Here is a 26,841-nt window from a genome sequence, read left to right as displayed (position 1 = left end):
TTCTTTATGTTTTTATTTGTCAATATTCAACTTGCAAGAATGTGAACTTGATCATAAATCTGATAAAATACAAAATAAATGATTATGAATAAACATTCTTTACGTTTTTATTTTTAATATTCAACTTGCAAGAAAGTGAACTTTGATCTTAAATGTGATAAAATACAAAATAAATGATTATGAATAAATGTTCTTTATGTTTTTGTTTGTCAATATTCAACTTGCAAGAATGTGAACTTGATCATAAATCTGATAAAAATACAAAATAAATGATTATGAGTAAACATTCTTTATGTTTTTATTTATCGATATTTAACTTGCAAGAAAGTGAACTTAATCATAAATCTGATAAAAATACAAAATAAATGATTATGAATAAACATTCTTTATGTTTTTATTTGTCGGTATTTAACTTGCAGGAAAGAGAACTTTTATCTTACATGTGATAAAATACAAAATAAATGATTATGAATAAATGTTCTATATGTTTTTATTTGTCGAAATTTAACTTGCAGGAAAGTGAACTTTGATATTAAATGTGATAAAATACAAAATAAATGATTATGAATAAACATTATTTATGTTTTTATTTGTCGATATTTAACTTGCAGGAAAGTGAACTTTGATATTAAATGTGATAAAATACAAAATAAATGATTATGAATAAACATTCTTTATGTTTTTATTTGTCGGTATTTAACTTGCGGGAAAGTAAACTTTTATCTTACATGTGACAAAATACAAAATAAATGATTATGAATAAATGTTCTTTAGGTTTTTATTTGTCAATATTCAACTTACTAGAATGTGAACTTTGATATTAAATGTGATAAAAATACAAAATAAATGATTATGAATAAACATTCTTTATGTTTTTATTTGTCGATATTTAACTTGCAGGAAAGTGAACTTTGATATTAAATGTGATAAAATACAAAATATATGATTAGGAATAAACATTCTTTATGTTTTTATTTGTCGATATTTAACTTGCAGGAAAGTGAACTTTTATCTTACATGTGATAAAATACAAAATAAATGATTATGAATAAATGTTCTTTATGTTTTTATTTGTCGATAAACAACTTGCAAGAAAGATAACTATGATCTTAAATGCGATAAAAATACAAAATAAATGATTATGAATAAACATTCTTTATGTTTCTATTTGTCGATAAACAACTTGCAAGAAAGTGAACTTTGATCTTAAATCTGATAAAATACAAAATAAATGATTATGAATAAACATTCTTTACGTTTTCATTTTTAATATTCAACTTGCAAGAAAGTGAACTTTGATCTTAAATGTGATAAAATACGAAATAAATGATTATGAAATTATGTTCTTTATATTTTTATTTGTCGATATTCAACTTGCACGAAAGTGAACTTTTATCTTAAATCTGATAAAATACAAAATAAATGATTGTGAACAAACATTCTTTACGTTTTCATTTTTAATATTCAACTTGCAAGAAAGTGAACTTTGATCTTAAATGTGATAAAATACGAAATAAATGATTATGAATTTATGTTCTTTATGTTTTTATTTGTCAATATTCAACTTGCAAGAATGTGAACTTGATCATAAATCTGATAAAATACAAAATAAATGATTATGAATAAACATTCTTTACGTTTTTATTTATAATATTCAACTTGCAAGAAAGTGAACTTTGATCTTTAATGTGATAAAATACGAAATAAATGATTATGAATTTATGTTCTTTATGTTTTTATTTGTCAATATTCAACTTGCAAGAATGTGAACTTTGATCATAAATCTGATAAAAATACAAAATAAATGATTATGAATAAATGTTCTTTATGTTTTTATTTGTCAATATTCAACTTGCAAGAAAGTGAACTTTGACCTTAAATGTGTTAAAGTACGAAATAAATGATTATGAATTTATTTTCTTTATATTTTGATTTGTCGATATTCAACTTGCACGAAAGTGAACTTTTATCTTAAATCTGATAAAATATAAAATAAATGATTATGAATAAATGTTCTTTATGTTTCCAGTTGTCGATAAACAACTTACAAGAAAGTGAACTTTGATCTTAAATGTGATAAAATACAAAATAAATGATTATGAATAAATGTTCTTTATGTTTTTATTTGTCAATATTCAACTTGCAAGAATTTGAACTTGATCATAAATCTGATAAAAATACAAAATAAATGATTATGAGTAAACATTCTTTATGTTTTTATTTGTCGATATTTAACTTGCAAGAAATTGAACTTGATCATAAATCTGATAAAAATACAAAATAAATGATTATGAATAAACATTCTTTATGTTTCTATTTGTCGATAAACAACTTGCAAGAAAGTGAACTTTGATCTTAAATGTGATAAAATACAAAATAAATGATTATGAATAAATGCTCTTTATGTTTTTATTTGTCAATATTCAACTTGCAGAATGTGAACTTGATCTTAAATCTGATCAAAATACAAAATAAATGATTATGAATAAACATTCTTTATGTTTCTATTTGTCGATAAACAACTTGCAAGAAAGTGAACTTTGATATTAAATGTGATAAAATACAAAATAAATGATTATGAATAAACATTCTTTATGTTTTTATTTGTCGGTATTTAACTTGCGGGAAAGTGAACTTTTATCTTACAAGTGCTAAAATACAAAATGAATGATTAGGAATAAACGTTCTTTATGTTTTTATTTGTCGGTATTTAACTTGCAGGAAAGTGAACTTTTATCTTACATGTGATAAAATACAAAATAAATGATTATGAATAAATGTTCTTTATGTTTTTATTTGTCAATATTCAACTTGCTAGAATGTGAACTTTGATATTAAATGTGATAAGATACGAAATAAATGATTATGAATAAACATTCTTTATGTTTTTATTTGTCGATATTTAACTTGCAGGAAAGTGAACTTTGATATTAAATGTGATAAAATACAAAATAAATGATTATGAATAAACATTCTTTATGTTTTTATTTGTCGGTATTTAACTTGCAGGAAAGTGAACTTTTATCTTACATGTGATAAAATACAAAATAAATGATTATGAATAAATGTTCTTTATGTTTTTATTTGTCAATATTCAACTTGCTAGAATGTGAACTTTGATATTAAATGTGATAAGATACGAAATAAATGATTATGAATAAACATTCTTTATGTTTTTATTTGTCGATATTTAACTTGCAGGAAAGTGAACTTTGATATTAAATGTGATAAAATACAAAATAAATGATTATGAATAAACATTCTTTATGTTTTTATTTGTCGGTATTTAACTTGCGGGAAAGTGAACTTTTATCTTACAAGTGATAAAATACAAAATGAATGATTAGGAATAAATGTTCTTTATGTTTTTATTTGTCGGTATTTAACTTGCAGGAAAGTGAACTTTTATCTTACATGTGATAAAATACAAAATAAATGATTATGAATAAATGTTCTTTATGTTTTTATTTGTCAATATTCAACTTGCAAGAATGTGAACTTTGATATTAAATGTGATAAGATACGAAATAAATGATTATGAATAAACATTCTTTATGTTTTTATTTGTCGATATTTAACTTGCAAGATAGTGAACTTTGATCTTAAATGTGATAAAATACAAAATAAATGATTATGAATAAACATTCATTATGTTTTTATTTGTCGATAAACAACTTGCCAGAAAGCGAACTTTGATCTTAAAAGTGATAAAATACAAAATAAATGATTATGAATAAATGTTCTTTACGTTTTTATTTGTCAATATTCAACTTGCAAGAATGTGAACTTGATCATAAATCTGATAAAAATACAAAATAAATGATTATGAGTAAACATTCTTTATGTTTTTATTTGTCGATATTTAACTTGCAAGAAAGTGAACTTGATCATAAATCTGATAAAAATACAAAATAAATGATTATGAATAAACATTCTTTATGTTTCTATTTGTCGATAAACAACTTGCAAGAAAGTGAACTTTGATCTTAAATGTGATAAAATACAAAGTAAATGATTATGAATAAACATTCTTTATGTTTTTATTTGTCGATATTTAACTTGCAGGAAAGTGAACTTTTATATTAAATGTGATAAAATACAAAATAAATGATTATGAATTCTTTATGTTTTTATTTGTCGGTATTTAACTTGCAGGAAAGTGAACTTTTATCTTACATGTGATAAAATACAAAATAAATGATTATGAATAAATGTTCTTTATGTTCTTATTTGTCAATATTCAACTTGCTAGAATGTGAACTTTGATATTAAATGTGATAAAATACAAAATAAAAGATTATGAAAAAACATTCTTTATGTTTTTATTTGTCGATATTTAACTTGCAGGAAAGTGAACTTTGATATTAAATGTGATAAAATACAAAATAAATGATTATGAATAAACATCGTTTATGTTTTTATTTGTCGGTATTTAACTTGCGGGAAAGTGAACTTTTATCTTACATGTGATAAAATACAAAATAAATGATTATGAATAAATGTTCTTTATGTTTATATTTGTCGGTATTTAACTTGCAGGGAAGTGAACTTTTATCTTAAATCTGATAAAATACAAAATAAATGATTGTGAATAAACATTCTTTACGTTTTCATTTTTAATATTCAACTTGCAAGAAAGTGAACTTTGATCTTAAATGTGATAAAATACGAAATAAATGATTATGAATTTATGTTCTTTATGTTTTTATTTGTCAATATTCAACTTGCAAGAATGTGAACTTGATCATAAATCTGATAAAATACAAAATAAATGATTATGAATAAACATTCTTTACGTTTTTATTTTTAATATTCAACTTGCAAAAAAGTGAACTTTGATCTTAAATGTGATAAAATACGAAATAAATGATTATGAATTTATGTTCTTTACGTTTTTATTTGTCAATATTCAACTTGCAAGAATGTGAACTTTGATCATAAATCTGATAAAAATACAAAATAAAAGATTATGAATAAATGTTCTTTATGTTTTTATTTGTCAATATTCAACTTGCAAGAAAGTGAACTTTGACCTTAAATGTGTTAAAATACGAAATAAATGATTATGAATTTATTTTCTTTATGTTTTTATTTGTCGATATTCAACTTGCACGAAAGTGAACTTTGATATTAAATGTGATAAAATACAAAATAAATGATTATGAATAAATGTTCTTTATGTTTTTATTTGTCAATATTCAACTTGCAAGAATTTGAACTTGATCATAAATCTGATAAAAATACAAAATAAATGATTATGAGTAAACATTCTTTATGTTTTTATTTGTCGATATTTAACCTGCAAGAAATTGAACTTGATCATAAATCTGATAAAAATACAAAATAAATGATTATGAATAAACATTCTTTATGTTTCTATTTGTCGATAAACAACTTGCAAGAAAGTGAACTTTGATCTTAAATGTGATAAAATACAAAATAAATGATTATGAATAAATGCTCTTTATGTTTTTATTTGTCAATATTCAACTTGCAAGAATGTGAACTTGATCTTAAATCTGATAAAAATACAAAATAAATGATTATGAATAAACATTCTTTATGTTTCTATTTGTCGATAAACAACTTGCAAGAAAGCAAACTTTGATCTTAAAAGTGATAAAATACAAAATAAATGATTATGAATAAATGTTCTTTATGTTTTTATTTGTCAATATTCAACGTGCAAGAATGTGAACTTGATCATAAATCTGATAAAAATACAAAATAAATGATTATGAATAAACATTCTTTATGTTTCTATTTGTCGATAAACAACTTGCAAGAAAGTGAACTTTGATCTTAAATGTGATAAAATACAAAATAAATGATTATGAATAAACATTCTTTATGTTTTTATTTGTCGATATTTAACTTGCAGGAAAGTGAACTTTGATATTAAATGTGATAAAATACAAAATAAATGATTATGAATAAATGTTCTTTATGTTTTTATTTGTCGGTATTTAACTTGCAGGAAAGTGAACTTGATCATAAATCTGATAAAATACAAAATAAATGATTATGAATAAACATTCATTATGTTTTTATTTGTCGATAAACAACTTGCAAGAAAGCAAACTTTGATCTTAAAAGTGATAAAATACAAAATAAATGATTATGAATAAACATTCTTTATGTTTTTATTTGTCGATATTTAACTTGCAGGAAAGTGAACTTTGATATTAAATGTGATAAAATACAAAATAAATGATTATGAATTCTTTATGTTTTTATTTGTCGGTATTTAACTTGCGGGAAAGTGAACTTTTATCTTACAAGTGATAAAATACAAAATAAATTATTATGAGTAAATGTTCTTTATGTTTTTATTTGTCGATATTTAACTTGCTAGAATGTGAACTTTGATATTAAATGTGATAAAATACAAAATAAATGATTATGAATAAACATTCTTTATGTTTTTATTTGTCGATATTTAACTTGCTAGAATGTGAACTTTGATATTAAATGTGATAAAATACAAAATAAATGATTATGAATAAACATTCTTTATGTTTTTATTTGTCGATATTTAACTTGCAGGAAGGTGAACTTTGATATTAAATGTGATAAAATACAAAATAAATGATTATGAATAAACATTCTTTAAGTTTTTATTTGTCGGTATTTAACTTGCGGGAAAGTGAACTTTTATCTTACATGTGATAAAATACAAAATAAATGATTATGAATAAATGTTCTTTATGTTTTTATTTGTCGGTATTTAATTTGCAGGGAAGTGAACTTTTATCTTACATGTGATAAAATACAAAATAAATGATTATGAATAAATGTTCTTTATGTTTTTATTTGTCGATATTTAACTTGCACGAAAGTGAACTTTGATATTAAATGTGATAAAATACAAAATAAATGATTATGAATAAACATTCTTTATGTTTTTATTTGTCGGTATTTAACTTGCGGGAAAGTGAACTTTTATCTTACAAGTGATAAAATACAAAATGAATGATTATGAATAAATGTTCTTTATGTTTTTATTTGTCGGTATTTAACTTGCAGGAAAGTGAACGTTTATCTTACATGTGATAAAATACAAAATAAATTATTATGAGTAAATGTTCTTTATGTTTTTATTTGTCAATATTCAACTTGCTAGAATGTGAACTTTGATATTAAATGTGATAAAATACAAAATAAATGATTATCAATAAACATTCTTTATGTTTTTATTTGTCGATATTTAACTTGCAGGAAAGTGATCTTTTATCTTACATGTGATAAAATACAAAATAAATGATTATGAATAAAAATACAAAATAAATGATTGTGAATAAACATTCCTTATGTTTCTATTTGTCGATATTTAACTTGCAAGATAGTGAACTTTGATCTTAAATGTGATAAAATACAAAATAAATGATTATGAATAAACATTCATTATGTTTTTATTTGTCGATAAACAACTTGCAAGAAAGCAAACTTTGATCTTAAAAGTGATAAAATACAAAATAAATGATTATGAATAAATGTTCTTTATGTTTTTATTTTTCAATATTCAACTTGCAAGAATGTGAACTTGATCATAAATCTGATAAAATACAAAATAAATGATTATGAATAAACATTCTTTACGTTTTCATTTTTAATATTCAACTTGCAAGAAAGTGAACTTTGATCTTAAATGTGACAAAATACGAAATAAATGATTATGAATTTATGTTCTTTATGTTTTTATTTGTCAATATTCAACTTGCAAGAATGTGAACTTTGATCATAAATCTGATAAAATACATAATAAATGATTATGAATAAACATTCTTTACGTTTTCATTTTTAATATTCAACTTGCAAGAAAGTGAACTTTGATCTTAAATGTGATAAAATACGAAATAAATGATTATGAATTTATGTTCTTTATGTTTTTATTTGTCAATATTCAACTTGCAAGAATGTGAACTTGATCATAAATCTGATAAAATACAAAATAAATGATTATGAATAAACATTCTTTACGTTTTCATTTTTAATATTCAACTTGCAAGAAAGTGAACTTTGACCTTAAATGTGTTAAAATACGAAATAAATGATTATGAATTTATTTTCTTTATCTTTTTATTTGTCGATATTCAACTTGCACGAAAGTGAACTTTTATCTTAAATCTGATAAAATATAAAATAAATGATTATGAATAAATGTTCTTTATGTTTCCAGTTGTCGATAAACAACTTGCAAGAAACTGAACTTTGATCTTAAATGTGATAAAATACAAAATAAATGATTATGAATAAATGTTCTCTATGTTTTTGTTTGTCAATATTCAACTTGCAAGAATGTGAACTTGATCATAAATCTGATAAAAATACAAAATAAATGATTATGAGTAAACATTCTTAATTTTTTTATTTGACGATATTTAACTTGCAAGAAAGTGAACTTTGATATTAAATGTGATAAAATACAAAATAAATGATTATGAATTCTTTATGTTTTTATTTGTCGGTATTTAACTTGCGGGAAAGTGAACTTTTATCTTACAAGTGATAAAATACAAAATGAATGATTATGAATAAATGTTCTTTATGTTTTTATTTGTCAATATTCAACGTGCAAGAATGTGAACTTGATCATAAATCTGATAAAAATACAAAATAAATGATTATGAATAAACATTCTTTATGTTTCTATTTGTCGATAAACAACTTGCAAGAAAGTGAACTTTGATCTTAAATGTGATAAAATACAAAATAAATGATTATGAATAAACATTCTTTATGTTTTTATTTGTCGATATTTAACTTGCAGGAAAGTGAACTTTGATATTAAATGTGATAAAATACAAAATAAATGATTATGAATAAATGTTCTTTATGTTTTTATTTGTCGGTATTTAACTTGCAGGAAAGTGAACTTGATCATAAATCTGATAAAATACAAAATAAATGATTATGAATAAACATTCATTATGTTTTTATTTGTCGATAAACAACTTGCAAGAAAGCAAACTTTGATCTTAAAAGTGATAAAATACAAAATAAATGATTATGAATAAACATTCTTTATGTTTTTATTTGTCGATATTTAACTTGCAGGAAAGTGAACTTTGATATTAAATGTGATAAAATACAAAATAAATGATTATGAATTCTTTATGTTTTTATTTGTCGGTATTTAACTTGCGGGAAAGTGAACTTTTATCTTACAAGTGATAAAATACAAAATGAATGATTATGAATAAATGTTCTTTATGTTTTTATTTGTCGGTATTTAACTTGCAGGAAAGTGAACGTTTATCTTACATGTGATAAAATACAAAATAAATTATTATGAGTAAATGTTCTTTATGTTTTTATTTGTCGATATTTAACTTGCTAGAATGTGAACTTTGATATTAAATGTGATAAAATACAAAATAAATGATTATGAATAAACATTCTTTATGTTTTTATTTGTCGATATTTAACTTGCAGGAAGGTGAACTTTGATATTAAATGTGATAAAATACAAAATAAATGATTATGAATAAACATTCTTTAAGTTTTTATTTGTCGGTATTTAACTTGCGGGAAAGTGAACTTTTATCTTACATGTGATAAAATACAAAATAAATGATTATGAATAAATGTTCTTTATGTTTTTATTTTTCGGTATTTAATTTGCAGGGAAGTGAACTTTTATCTTACATGTGATAAAATACAAAATAAATGATTATGAATAAATGTTCTTTATGTTTTTATTTGTCGATATTTAACTTGCACGAAAGTGAACTTTGATATTAAATGTGATAAAATACAAAATAAATGATTATGAATAAACATTCTTTATGTTTTTATTTGTCGGTATTTAACTTGCGGGAAAGTGAACTTTTATCTTACAAGTGATAAAATACAAAATGAATGATTATGAATAAATGTTCTTTATGTTTTTATTTGTCGGTATTTAACTTGCAGGAAAGTGAACGTTTATCTTACATGTGATAAAATACAAAATAAATTATTATGAGTAAATGTTCTTTATGTTTTTATTTGTCAATATTCAACTTGCTAGAATGTGAACTTTGATATTAAATGTGATAAAATACAAAATAAATGATTATCAATAAACATTCTTTATGTTTTTATTTGTCGATATTTAACTTGCAGGAAAGTGATCTTTTATCTTACATGTGATAAAATACAAAATAAATGATTATGAATAAAAATACAAAATAAATGATTGTGAATAAACATTCCTTATGTTTCTATTTGTCGATATTTAACTTGCAAGATAGTGAACTTTGATCTTAAATGTGATAAAATACAAAATAAATGATTATGAATAAACATTCATTATGTTTTTATTTGTCGATAAACAACTTGCAAGAAAGCAAACTTTGATCTTAAAAGTGATAAAATACAAAATAAATGATTATGAATAAATGTTCTTTATGTTTTTATTTTTCAATATTCAACTTGCAAGAATGTGAACTTGATCATAAATCTGATAAAATACAAAATAAATGATTATGAATAAACATTCTTTACGTTTTCATTTTTAATATTCAACTTGCAAGAAAGTGAACTTTGATCTTAAATGTGACAAAATACGAAATAAATGATTATGAATTTATGTTCTTTATGTTTTTATTTGTCAATATTCAACTTGCAAGAATGTGAACTTTGATCATAAATCTGATAAAATACATAATAAATGATTATGAATAAACATTCTTTACGTTTTCATTTTTAATATTCAACTTGCAAGAAAGTGAACTTTGATCTTAAATGTGATAAAATACGAAATAAATGATTATGAATTTATGTTCTTTATGTTTTTATTTGTCAATATTCAACTTGCAAGAATGTGAACTTGATCATAAATCTGATAAAATACAAAATAAATGATTATGAATAAACATTCTTTACGTTTTCATTTTTAATATTCAACTTGCAAGAAAGTGAACTTTGACCTTAAATGTGTTAAAATACGAAATAAATGATTATGAATTTATTTTCTTTATCTTTTTATTTGTCGATATTCAACTTGCACGAAAGTGAACTTTTATCTTAAATCTGATAAAATATAAAATAAATGATTATGAATAAATGTTCTTTATGTTTCCAGTTGTCGATAAACAACTTGCAAGAAACTGAACTTTGATCTTAAATGTGATAAAATACAAAATAAATGATTATGAATAAATGTTCTCTATGTTTTTGTTTGTCAATATTCAACTTGCAAGAATGTGAACTTGATCATAAATCTGATAAAAATACAAAATAAATGATTATGAGTAAACATTCTTAATTTTTTTATTTGACGATATTTAACTTGCAAGAAAGTGAACTTGATCATAAATCTGATAAAAATACAAAATAAATGATTATGAATAAACATTCTTTATGTTTTTATTTGTCGATATTTAACTTGCAAGAAAGCAAGCTTTGATCTTAAAAGTGATAAAATACAAAATAAATGATTATGAATAAACATTCTTTATGTTTTTATTTGTCGATATTTAACTTGCAGGAAAGTGAACTTTGATATTAAATGTGATAAAATACAAAATAAATGATTAGGAATTCTTTATGTTTTTATTTGTCGGTATTTAACTTGCGGGAAAGTGAACTTTTATCTTACAAGTGATAAAATACAAAATGAATGATTATGAATAAATGTTCTTTATGTTTTTATTTGTCGGTATTTAACTTGCAGGAAAGTGAACGTTTATCTTACATGTGATAAAATACAAAATAAATTATTATGAGTAAATGTTCTTTATGTTTTTATTTGTCGATATTTAACTTGCTAGAATGTGAACTTTGATATTAAATGTGATAAAATACAAAATAAATGATTATGAATAAATATTCTTTATGTTTTTATTTGTCGATATTTAACTTGCAGGAAAGTGAACTTTGATATTAAATGTGATAAAATACAAAATAAATGATTATGAATAAACATTATTTATGTTTTTATTTGTCGGTATTTAACTTGCGGGAAAGTGAACTTTTATCTTACATGTGATAAAATACAAAATAAATGATTATGAATAAATGTTCTTTATGTTTTTATTTGTCGGTATTTAATTTGCAGGGAAGTGAACTTTTATCTTACATGTGATAAAATACAAAATAAATGATTATGAATAAATGTTCTTTATGTTTTTATTTGTCGATATTTAACTTGCACGAAAGTGAACTTTGATATTAAATGTGATAAAATACAAAATAAATGATTATGAATAAACATTCTTTATGTTTTTATTTGTCGGTATTTAACTTGCGGGAAAGTGAACTTTTATCTTACAAGTGATAAAATACAAAATGAATGATTATGAATAAATGTTCTTTATGTTTTTATTTGTCGGTATTTAACTTTCAGGAAAGGGAACGTTTATCTTACTTGTGATAAAATACAAAATAAATTATTATGAGTAAATGTTCTTTATGTTTTTATTTGTCAATATTCAACTTGCTAGAATGTGAACTTTGATATTAAATGTGATAAAATACAAAATAAATGATTATCAATAAACATTCTTTATGTTTTTATTTGTCGATATTTAACTTGCAGGAAAGTGAACTTTTATCTCACATGTGATAAAATACAAAATAAATTATTATGAATAAAAATACAAAATAAATGATTGTGAATAAACATTCCTTATGTTTCTATTTGTCGATATTTAACTTGCAAGATAGTGAACTTTGATCTTAAATGTGATAAAATACAAAATAAATGATTATGAATAAACATTCATTATGTTTTTATTTGACGATAAACAACTTGCAAGAAAGCGAACTTTGATCTTAAAAGTGATAAAATACAAAATAAATGATTATGAATAAATGTTCTTTATGTTTTTATTTGTCAATATTCAACTTGCAAGAATGTGAACTTTGATCATAAATCTGATAAAATACATAATAAATGATTATGAATAAACATTCTTTACGTTTTCATTTTTAATATTCAACTTGCAAGAAAGTGAACTTTGATCTTAAATGTGATAAAATACGAAATAAATGATTATGAATTTATGTTCTTTATGTTTTTATTTGTCAATATTCAACTTGCAAGAATGTGAACTTTGATCATAAATCTGATAAAATACATAATAAATGATTATGAATAAACATTCTTTACGTTTTCATTTTTAATATTCAACTTGCAAGAAAGTGAACTTTGATCTTAAATGTGATAAAATACGAAATAAATGATTATGAATTTATGTTCTTTATGTTTTTATTTGTCAATATTCAACTTGCAAGAATGTGAACTTGATCATAAATCTGATAAAATACAAAATAAATGATTATGAATAAACATTCTTTATGTTTTTATTTGTCGATATTTAACTTGCAGGAAAGTGAACTTTTATCTTACATGTGATAAAATACAAAATAAATGATTATGAATAAAAATACAAAATAAATGATTGTGAATAAACATTCCTTATGTTTCTATTTGTCGATTTTTAACTTGCAAGATAGTGAACTTTGATCTTAAATGTGATAAAATACAAAATAAATGATTATGAATAAACATTCATTATGTTTTTATTTGTCGATAAACAACTTGCAAGAAAGCGAACTTTGATCTTAAAAGTGATAAAATACAAAATAAATGATTATGAATAAATGTTCTTTATGTTTTTATTTTTCAATATTCAACTTGCAAGAATGTGAACTTGATCATAAATCTGATAAAATACAAAATAAATGATTATGAATTTATTTTCTTTATGTTTTTATTTGTCAATATTCAACTTGCAAGAATGTGAACTTTGATCATAAATCTGATAAAATACATAATAAATGATTATGAATAAACATTCTTTACGTTTTCATTTTTAATATTCAACTTGCAAGAAAGTGAACTTTGATCTTAAATGTGATAAAATACGAAATAAATGATTATGAATTTATGTTCTTTATGTTTTTATTTGTCAATATTCAACTTGCAAGAATGTGAACTTGATCATAAATCTGATAAAATACAAAATAAATGATTATGAATAAACATTCTTTACGTTTTCGTTTTTAATATTCAACTTGCAAGAAAGTGAACTTTGACCTTAAATGTGTTAAAATACGAAATAAATGATTATGAATTTATTTTCTTTATCTTTTTATTTGTCGATATTCAACTTGCACGAAAGTGAACTTTTATCTTAAATCTGATAAAATATAAAATAAATGATTATGAATAAATGTTCTTTATGTTTCCAGTTGTCGATAAACAACTTGCAAGAAACTGAACTTAGATCTTAAATGTGATAAAATACAAAATAAATGATTATGAATAATTGTTCTCCATGTTTTTGTTTGTCAATATTCAACTTGCAAAAATGTGAACTTGATCATAAATCTGATAAAAATACAAAATAAATGATTATGAGTAAACATTCTTAATTTTTTTATTTGACGATATTTAACTTGCAAGAAAGTGAACTTGATCATAAATCTGATAAAAATACAAAATAAATGATTATGAATAAACATTCTTTATGTTTCTATTTGTCGATAAACAACTTGCAAGAAAGTGAACTTTGATCTTAAATGTGATAAAATACAAAGTAAATGATTATGAATAAACATTCTTTATGTTTTTATTTGTCGATATTTAACTTGCAGGAAAGTGAACTTTGATATTAAATGTGATAAAATACAAAACAAATGATTATGAATAAACATTCTTTATGTTTTTATTTGTCGGTATTTAACTTGCAGGAAAGTGAACTTTTATCTTACATGTGATAAAATACAAAATAAATGATTATGAATAAATGTTCTTTATGTTCTTATTTGTCAATATTCAACTTGCTAGAATGTGAACTTTGATATTAAATGTGATAAAATACAAAATATATGACTATGAATTTATGTTCTTTATGTTTTTATTTGTCAATATTCAACTTGCAAGAATGTGAACTTGATCATAAATCTGATAAAATACAAAATAAATGGTTATGAATAAACATTCTTTACGTTTTTATTTGTCGATATTTAACTTGCAAGAAAGTGAACTTGATCATAAATCTGATAAAAATACAAAATAAATGATTATGAATAAACATTCTTTATGTTTCTATTTGTCGATAAACAACTTGCAAGAAAGTGAACTTTGATCTTAAATGTGATAAAATACAAAGTAAATGATTATGAATAAACATTCTTAATATTTTTATTTGTCGATATTTAACTTGCAGGAAAGTGAACTTTGATATTAAATGTGATAAAATACAAAATAAATGATTATGAATAAACATCCTTTATGTTTTTATTTGTCGGTATTTAACTTGCGGGAAAGTGAACTTTTATCTTACATGTGATAAAATACAAAATAAATGATTATGAATAAATGTTCTTTATGTTTTTATTTGTCGGTATTTAACTTGCAGGGAAGTGAACTTTTATCTTACATGTGATAAAATTCAAAATAAATGATTATGAATAAATGTTCTTTATGTTTTTATTTGTCGATATTTAACTTGCAGGAAAGTGAACTTTGATATTAAATGTGATAAAATACAAAATAAATGATTATGAATAAACATTCTTTATGTTTTTATTTGTCGATATTTAACTTGCAGGAAAGTGAACTTTGATATTAAATGTGATAAAATACAAAATAAATGATTATGAATAAACATCCTTTATGGTTTTATTTGTCGGTATTTAACTTGCGGGAAAGTGAACTTTTATCTTACATGTGATAAAATACAAAATAAATGATTATGAATAAATGTTCTTTATCTTTTTATTTGTCGGTATTTAACTTGCAGGGAAGTGAACTTTTATCTTACATGTGATAAAATACAAAATAAATTATTATGAATAAATGTTCTTTATGTTTTTATTTGTCGATATTTAACTTGCAGGAAAGTGAACTTTGATATTAAATGTGATAAAATACAAAATAAATGATTATGAATAAACATTCTTTATGTTTTTATTTGTCGGTATTTAACTTGCGGGAAAGTGAACTTTTATCTTACAAGTGATAAAATACAAAATGAATGATTATGAATAAATGTTCTTTATGTTTTTATTTGTTGGTATTTAACTTGCAGGAAAGTGAACGTTTATCTTACATGTGATAAAATACAAAATAAATTATTATGAGTAAATGTTCTTTATGTTTTTATTTGTCAATATTCAACTTGCTAGAATGTGAACTTTGATATTAAATGTGATAAAATACAAAATAAATGATTATGAATAAACATTCTTTATGTTTTTATTTGTCGATATTTAACTTGCAGGAAAGTGAACTTTGATATTAAATGTGATAAAATACAAAATAAATGATTATGAATAAACATTCTTTATGTTTTTATTTGTCGGTATTTAACTTGCAGGAAAGTGAACTTTTATCTTACATGTGATAAAATACAAAATAAATGATTATGAATAAACATTCATTATGTTTTTATTTGTCGATAAACAACTTGCAAGAAAGCGAACTTTGATCTTAAAAGTGATAAAATACAAAATAAATGATTATGAATAAATGTTCTTTATGTTTTTATTTTTCAATATTCAACTTGCAAGAATGTGAACTTTGATCTTAAATGTGATAAAATACGAAATAAATGATTATGAATTTATGTTCTTTATGTTTTTATTTGTCAATATTCAACTTGCAAGAATGTGAACTTGATCATAAATCTGATAAAATACAAAATAAATGATTATGAATAAACATTCTTTACGTTTTCATTTTTAATATTCAACTTGCAAGAAAGTGAACTTTGATCTTAAATGTGATAAAATACGAAATAAATGATTATGAATTTATGTTCTTTATGTTTTTATTTGTCAATATTCAACTTGCAAGAATGTGAACTTTGATCATAAATCTGATAAAATACATAATAAATGATTATGAATAAACATTCTTTACGTTTTCACTTTTAATATTCAACTTGCAAGAAAGTGAACTTTGATCTTAAATGTGATAAAATACGAAATAAATGATTATGAATTTATGTTCTTTATGTTTTTATTTGTCAATATTCAACTTGCAAGAATGTGAACTTTGATCATAATTCTGATAAAATACATAATAAATGATTATGAATAAACATTCTTTACGTTTTCACTTTTAATATTCAACTTGCAAGAAAGTGAACTTTGATCTTAAATGTGATAAAATACGAAATAAATGATTAGGAATTTATGTTCTTTATGTTTTTATTTGTCAATATTCAACTTGCAAGAATGTGAACTTTGATCATAAATCTGTTAAAATACATAATAAATGATTATGAATAAACATTCTTTACGTTTTCACTTTTAATATTCAACTTGCAGGAAAATGAACTTTTATCTTACATGTGATAAAATACAAAATAAATTATTATGAATAAATGTTCTTTATGTTTTTATTTGTCAATATTCAACTTGCTAGAATGTGAACTTTGATATTAAATGTGATAAAATACAAAATAAATGATTATGAATAAACATTCTTTACGTTTTCATTTTTAATATTCAACTTGCAAGAAAGTGAACTTTGATCTTTAATGTGATAAAATACAAAATAAATGATTATGAATAAAAATACAAAATAAATGATTGTGAATAAACATTCTTTATGTTTCTATTTGTCGATATTTAACTTGCAAGATAGTGAACTTTGATCTTAAATGTGATAAAATACAAAATAAATGATTATGAATAAACATTCATCATGTTTTTATTTGTCGATAAACAACTTGCAAGAAAGCGAACTTTGATCTTAAAAGTGATAAAATACAAAATAAATGATTATGAATAAATGTTCTTTATGTTTTTATTTTTCAATATTCAACTTGCAAGAATGTGAACTTTGATCTTAAATGTGATAAAATACGAAATAAATGATTATGAATTTATGTTCTTTATGTCAATATTCAACTTGCAAGAATGTGAACTTGATCATAAATCTGATAAAATACAAAATAAATGATTATGAATAAACATTCTTTACGTTTTCATTTTTAATATTCAACTTGCAAGAAAGTGAACTTTGATGTTAAATGTGATAAAATACGAAATAAATGATTATGAATTTATGTTCTTTATGTTTTTATTTGTCAATATTCAACTTGCAAGAATGTGAACTTTGATCATAAATCTGATAAAATACATAATAAATGATTATGAATAAACATTCTTTACGTTTTCACTTTTAATATTCAACTTGCAAGAAAGTGAACTTTGATCTTAAATGTGATAAAATACGAAATAAATGATTATGAATTTATGTTCTTTATGTTTTTATTTGTCAATATTCAACTTGCAAGAATGTGAACTTTGATCATAAATCTGATAAAATACATAATAAATGATTATGAATACACATTCTTTACGTTTTCACTTTTAATATTCAACTTGCAAGAAAGTGAACTTTGATCTTAAATGTGGTAAAATACGAAATAAATGATTATGAATTTATGTTCTTTATGTTTTTATTTGTCAATATTCAACTTGCAAGAATGTGAACTTTGATCATAAATCTGATAAAATACATAATAAATGATTATGAATAAACATTCTTTACGTTTTCACTTTTAATATTCAACTTGCAGGAAAGTGAACTTTTATCTTACATGTGATAAAATACAAAATAAATGATTATGAATTTATGTTCTTTATGTTTTTATTTGTCAATATTCAACTTGCAAGAATGTGAACTTTGATATTAAATGTGATAAAATACAAAATAAATGATTATGAATAAACATTCTTTACGTTTTCATTTTTAATATTCAACTTGCAAGAAAGTGAACTTTGATCTTAAATGTGATAAAATACGAAATAAATGATTATGAATTTATGTTCTTTATGTTTTTATTTGTCAATATTCAACTTGCAAGAATGTGAACTTGATCATAAATCTGATAAAATACAAAATAAATGATTATGAATAAACATTCTTTACGTTTTCATTTTTAATATTCAACTTGCAAGAAAGTGAACTTTGATCTTAAATGTGATAAAATACGAAATAAATGATTATGAATTTATGTTCTTTATGTTTTTATTTGTCAATATTCAACTTGCAAGAATGTGAACTTTGATCATAAATCTGATAAAATACATAATAAATGATTATGAATAAACATTCTTTACGTTTTCACTTTTAATATTCAACTTGCAAGAAAGTGAACTTTGATCTTAAATGTGATAAAATACGAAATAAATGATTATGAATTTATGTTCTTTATGTTTTTATTTGTCAATATTCAACTTGCAAGAATGTGAACTTGATCATAAATCTGATAAAATACAAAATAAATGATTATGAATAAACATTCTTTACGTTTGCATTTTTAATATTCAACTTGCAAGAAAGTGAACATTGACCTTAAATGTGTTAAAATACGAAATAAATGATTATGAATTTATTTTCTTTACCTTTTTATTTGTCGATATTCAACTTGCACGAAAGTGAACTTTTATCTTAAATCTGATAAAATATAAAATAAATGATTATGAATAAATGTTCTTTATGTTTCCAGTTGTCGATAAACAACTTGCAAGAAACTGAACTTTGATCTTAAATGTGATAAAATACAAAATAAATGATTATGAATAAATGTTTTCTATGTTTTTGTTTGTCAATATTCAACTTGCAAGAATGTGAACTTGATCATAAATCTGATAAAAATACAAAATAAATGATTGTGAGTAAACATTCTTTATGTTTTTATTTGTCGATATTTAACTTGCAAGAAAGTGAACTTGATCATAAATCTGATAAAAATACAAAATAAATGATTATGAATAAACATTCTTTATGTTTCTATTTGTCGATAAACAACTTGCAAGAAAGTGAACTTTGATCTTAAATGTGATAAAATACAAAGTAAATGATTATGAATAAACATTCTTTATGTTTTTATTTGGCGAAATTTAACTTGCAAGAAAGTGAACTTGATCATAAATCTGATAAAAATACAAAATAAATTATTATGAATAAACATTCTTTATGTTTCTATTTGTCGATAAACAACTTGCAAGAAAGTGAACTTTGATCTTAAATGTGATAAAATACAAAGTAAATGATTATGAATAAACATTCTTTATGTTTTTATTTGTCGATATTTAACTTGCAGGAAAGTGAACTTTGATATTAAATGTGATAAAATACAAAATAAATGATTATGAATAAACATTCTTTATGTTTTTATTTGTCGGTATTTAACTTGCAGGAAAGTGAACTTTTATCTTTCATGTGATAAAATACAAAATAAATGATTATGATTAAATGTTCTTTATGTTCTTATTTGTCAATATTCAACTTGCTAGAATGTGAACTTTGATATTAAATGTGATAAAATACAAAATAAATGATTATGAATTTATGTTCTTTATGTTTTTATTTGTCAATATTCAACTTGCAAGAATGTGAACTTGATCATAAATCTGATAAAATACAAAATAAATGATTATGAATAAACATTCTTTACGTTTTTATTTGTCGATATTTAACTTGCAAGAAAGTGAACTTGATCATAAATCTGATAAAAATACAAAATAAATGATTATGAATAACATTCTTTATGTTTCTATTTGTCGATAAACAACTTGCAAGAAAGTGAACTTTGATCTTAAATGTGATAAAATACAAAGTAAATGATTATGAATAAACATTCTTTATGTTTTTATTTGTCGATATTTAACTTGCAGGAAAGTGAACTTTGATATTAAATGTGATAAAATACAAAATAAATGATTATGAATAAACATTCTTTATATTTTTATTTGTCGGTATTTAACTTGCGGGAAAGTGAACTTTTATCTTACATGTGATAAAATACAAAACAAATGATTATGAATAAATGTTCTTTATGTTTTTATTTGTCGGTATTTAACTTGCAGGAAAGTGAACTTTTATCTTACATGTGATAAAATACAAAATAAATGATTATGAATAAATGTTCTTTATGTTTTTATTTGTCAATATTCAACTTGCTAGAATGTGAACTTTGATATTAAATGTGATAAAATACAAAATAAATGATTATGAATAAACATTCTTTATGTTTTTATTTGTCGATATTTAACTTGCAGGAAAGTGAACTTTGATATTAAATGTGATAAAATACAAAATAAATGATTATGAATAAACATTCTTTATGTTTTTATTTGTCGGTATTAAACTTGCAGGAAAGTGAACTTTTATCTTACATGTGATAAAATACAAAATAAATGATTATGAATATATGTTCTTTATGTTTTTATTTGTCAATATTAAACTTGCTAGAATGTGAACTTTGATATTAAATGTGATAAAATACAAAATAAATGATTATGAATAAACATTCTTTATGTTTTTATTTGTCGATATTTAACTTGCAGGAAATTGAACTTTGATATTAAATGTGATAAGATACAAAATAAATGATTATGAATAAACATTCTTTATGTTTTTATTTGTCGGTATTTAACTTGCGGGAAAGTGAACTTTTATCTTACATGTGATAAAATACAAAACAAATGATTATGAATTAATGTTCTTTATGTTTTTATTTGTCGGTATTTAACTTGCAGGAAAGTGAACTTTTATCTTACATGTGATAAAATACAAAATAAATGATTATGAATAAATGTTCTTTATGTTTTTATTTGTCAATATTCAACTTGCTAGAATGTGAACTTTGATAGTAAATGTGATAAAATACAAAATAAATGATTATGAATAAACATTCTTTACGTTTTCATTTTTAATATTCAACTTGCAAGAAAGTGAACTTTGATCTTAAATGTGATAAAATACGAAATAAATGATTATGAATTTATGTTCTTTATGTTTTTATTTGTCAATATTCAACTTGCAAGAATGTGAACTTGATCATAAATCTGATAAAATACAAAATAAATGATTATGAATAAACATTCTTTACGTTTTTATTTTTAATATTTAACTTGCAAGAAAGTGAACTTTGATCTTAAATGTGATAAAATACGAAATAAATGTTTATGAATTTATGTTCTTTATGTTTTTATTTGTCAATATTCAACTTGCAAGAATGTCAACTTTGATCATAAATCTGATAAAATACATAATAAATGATTATGAATAAACATTCTTTACGTTTTCACTTTTAATATTCAACTTGCTAGAAAGTGAACTTTGATCTTAAATGTGATAAAATACGAAATAAATGATTATGAATTTATGTTCTTTATGTTTTTATTTGTCAATATTCAACTTGCAAGAATGTGAACTTTGATCATAAATGTGTTAAAATACATAATAAATGATTATGAATAAACATTCTTTACGTTTTCACTTTTAATATTCAACTTGCAGGAAAGTGAACTTTTATCTTACATGTGATAAAATACAAAATAAATTATTATGAATAAATGTTGTTTATGTTTTTATTTGTCAATATTCAACTTGCTAGAATGTGAACTTTGATATTAAATGTGATAAAATACAAAATAAATGATTATGAATAAACATTCTTTACGTTTTCATTTTTAATATTCAACTTGCAAGAAAGTGAACTTTGATCTTAAATGTGATAAAATACAAAATAAATGATTATGAATAAAAATACAAAATAAATGATTGTGAATAAACATTCTTTATGTTTCTATTTGTCGATATTTAACTTGCAAGATAGTGAACTTTGATCTTAAATGTGATAAAATACAAAATAAATGATTATGAATAAACATTCATTATGTTTTTATTTGTCGATAAACAACTTGCAAGAAAGCGAACTTTGATCTTAAAAGTGATAAAATACAAAATAAATGATTATGAATAAATGTTCTTTATGTTTTTATTTTTCAATATTCAACTTGCAAGAATGTGAACTTTGATCTTAAATGTGATAAAATACGAAATAAATGATTATGAATTTATGTTCTTTATGTTTTTATTTGTCAATATTCAACTTGCAAGAATGTGAACTTGATCATAAATCTGATAAAATACGAAATAAATGATTATGAATTTATGTTCTTTATGTTTTTATTTTTCAATATTCAACTTGCAAGAATGTGAACTTTGATCTTAAATGTGATAAAATACGAAATAAATGATTATGAATAAATGTTCTTTATGTTTTTATTTTTCAATATTCAACTTGCAAGAATGTGAACTTTGATCTTAAATGTGATAAAATACGAAATAAATGATTATGAATTTATGTTCTTTATGTTTTTATTTGTCAATATTCAACTTGCTAGAATGTGAACTTTGATATTAAATGTGATAAAATACAAAATAAATGATTATGAATAAACATTCTTTACGTTTTCATTTTTAATATTCAACTTGCAAGAAAGTGAACTTTGATCTTAAATGTGATAAAATACGAAATAAATGATTATGAATTTATGTTCTTTATGTTTTTATTTGTCAATATTCAACTTGCAAGAATGTGAACTTGATCATAAATCTGATAAAATACAAAATAAATGATTATGAATAAACATTCTTTACGTTTTCATTTTTAATATTCAACTTGCAAGAAAGTGAACTTTGATCTTAAATGTGATAAAATACGAAATAAATGATTATGAATTTATGTTCTTTATGTTTTTATTTGTCAATATTCAACTTGCAAGAATGTGAACTTTGATCATAAATCTGATAAAATACATATTAAATGATTATGAATAAACATTCTTTACGTTTTCACTTTTAATATTCAACTTGCAAGAAAGTGAACTTTGATCTTAAATGTGATAAAATACGAAATAAATGATTATGAATTTATGTTCTTTATGTTTTTATTTGTCGATATTTAACTTGCAGGAAAGTGAACTTTGATATTAAATGTGATAAAATACAAAATAAATGATTATGAATAAACATTCTTTATGTTTTTATTTGTCGGTATTTAACTTGCAGGAAAGTGAACTTTTATCTTACATGTGATAAAATACAAAATAAATGATTATGAATAAATGTTCTTTATGTTCTTATTTGTCAATATTCAACTTGCTAGAATGTGAACTTTGATATTAAATGTGATAAAATACAAAATAAATGATTATGAATTTATGTTCTTTATGTTTTTATTTGTCAATATTCAACTTGCAAGAATGTGAACTTGATCATAAATCTGATAAAATACAAAATAAATGATTATGAATAAACATTCTTTACGTTTTTATTTGTCGATATTTAACTTGCAAGAAAGTGAACTTGATCATAAATCTGATAAAAATTACAAAATAAATGATTATGAATAAACATTCTTTATGTTTCTATTTGTCGATAAACAACTTGCAAGAAAGTGAACTTTGATCTTAAATGTGATAAAATACAAAGTAAATGATTATGAATAAACATTCTTTATGTTTTTATTTGTCGATATTTAACTTGCGGGAAAGTGAACTTTTATCTTACATGTGATAAAATACAAAACAAATGATTATGAATAAATGTTCTTTATGTTTTTATTTGTCGGTATTTAACTTGCAGGAAAGTGAACTTTTATCTTACATGTGATAAAATACAAAATAAATGATTATGAATAAATGTTCTTTATGTTTTTATTTGTCAATATTCAACTTGCTAGAATGTGAACTTTGATATTAAATGTGATAAAATACAAAATAAATGATTATGAATAAACATTCTTTATGTTTTTATTTGTCGATATTTAACTTGCAGGAAAGTGAACTTTGATATTAAATGTGATAAAATACAAAATAAATGATTGTGAATAAACATTCTTTATGTTTTTATTTGTCGGTATTAAACTTGCAGGAATGTGAACTTTTATCTTACATGTGATAAAATACAAAATAAATGATTATGAATATATGTTCTTTATGTTTTTATTTGTCAATATTAAACTTGCTAGAATGTGAACTTTGATATTAAATGTGATAAAATACAAAATAAATGATTATGAATAAACATTCTTTATGTTTTTATTTGTCGATATTTAACTTGCAGGAAAGTGAACTTTGATATTAAATGTGATAAAATACAAAATAAATGATTATGAATAAACATTCTTTATGTTTTTATTTGTCGGTATTTAACTTGCGGGAAAGTGAACTTTTATCTTACATGTGATAAAATACAAAACAAATGATTATGAATTAATGTTCTTTATGTTTTTATTTGTCGGTATTTAACTTGCAGGAAAGTGAACTTTTATCTTACATGTGATAAAATACAAAATAAATGATTATGAATAAATGTTCTTTATGTTTTTATTTGTCAATATTCAACTTGCTAGAATGTGAACTTTGATATTAAATGTGATAAAATACAAAATAAATGATTATGAATAAACATTCTTTACGTTTTCATTTTTAATATTCAACTTGCAAGAAAGTGAACTTTGATCTTAAATGTGATAAATTGCGAAATAAATGATTATGAATTTATGTTCTTTATGCTTTTATTTGTCAATATTCAACTTGCAAGAATGTGAACTTGATCATAAATCTGATAAAATACAAAATAAATGATTATGAATAAACATTCTTTACGTTTTTATTTTTAATATTTAACTTGCAAGAAAGTGAACTTTGATCTTAAATGTGATAAAATACGAAATAAATGATTATGAATTTATGTTCTTTATGTTTTTATTTGTCAATATTCAACTTGCAAGAATGTGAACTTTGATCATAAATCTGATAAAAATACAAAATAAATGATTATGAATAAATGTTCTTTATGTTTTTATTTTTAATATTCAACTCGCAAGAAAGTGAACTTTGACCTTAAATGTGTTAAAATACGAAATAAATGATTATGAATTTATTTTCTTTATGTTTTTGTTTGTCGATATTCAACTTGCACGAAAGTGAACTTTTATCTTAAATCTTATAAAATATAAAATAAATGATTATGAATAAATGTTCTTTATGTTTCCAGTTGTCGATAAACAACTTGCAAGAAAGTGAACTTTGATCTTAAATGTGATAAAATAGAAAATAAATGATTATGAATAAATGTTCTTTATGTTTTTGTTTGTCAAAATGTTCTTTATGTTTTTGTTTGTCAATATTCAACTTGCAAGAATGTGAACTTGATCATAAACCTGATAAAAATACAAAATAAATGATTATGAGTAAACATTCTTTATGTTTTTATTTGTCGATATTTAACTTGCAAGAAAGTGAACTTGATCATAAATCTGATAAAAATACAAAATAAATGATTATGAATAAACATTCTTTATGTTTTTATTTGTCGGTATTTAACTTGCAGGAAACTGAACTTTTATCTTACATGTGATAAAATACAAAATAAATGATTATGAATAAATGTTCTTTATGTTTTTATTTGTCGGTATTTAACTTGCAGGAAAGTGAACTTTTATCTTACATGTGATACAAAATAAATGATTCTGAATAAATGTTCTATATGTTTTTATTTGTCAAAATTTAACTTGCAGGAAAGTGAACTTTGATATTAAATGTGATAAAATACAAAATAAATGATTATGAATAAACATTCTTTATGTTTTTATTTGTCGATATTTAACTTGCAGGAAAGTGAACTTTGATATTAAATGTGATAAAATACAAAATAAATGATTATGAATAAACATTATTTATGTTTTCATTTGTCGGTATTTAACTTGCGGGAAAGTAAACTTTTATCTTACATGTGATAAAATACAAAATAAATGATTATGAATAAATGTTCTTTAGGTTCTTATTTGTCAATATTCAACTTACTAGAATGTGTACTTTGATATTAAATGTGATAAAAATACAAAATAAATGATTATGAATAAACATTCTTTATGTTTTTATTTGTCGATATTTAACTTGCAGGAAAGTGAACTTTGATATTAAATGTGATAAAATACAAAATATATGATTAGGAATAAACATTCTTTATGTTTTTATTTGTCGATATTTAACTTGCAGGAAATTGAACTTTTATCTTACATGTGACAA

The sequence above is a fragment of the Zeugodacus cucurbitae genome, chromosome 5 (assembly GCF_028554725.1).
Source record: "Zeugodacus cucurbitae isolate PBARC_wt_2022May chromosome 5, idZeuCucr1.2, whole genome shotgun sequence".
In the NCBI taxonomy this organism is placed as follows: Eukaryota; Metazoa; Arthropoda; class Insecta; order Diptera; family Tephritidae; genus Zeugodacus; species Zeugodacus cucurbitae.
Note: the sequence above shows the minus strand (reverse complement) of the source record.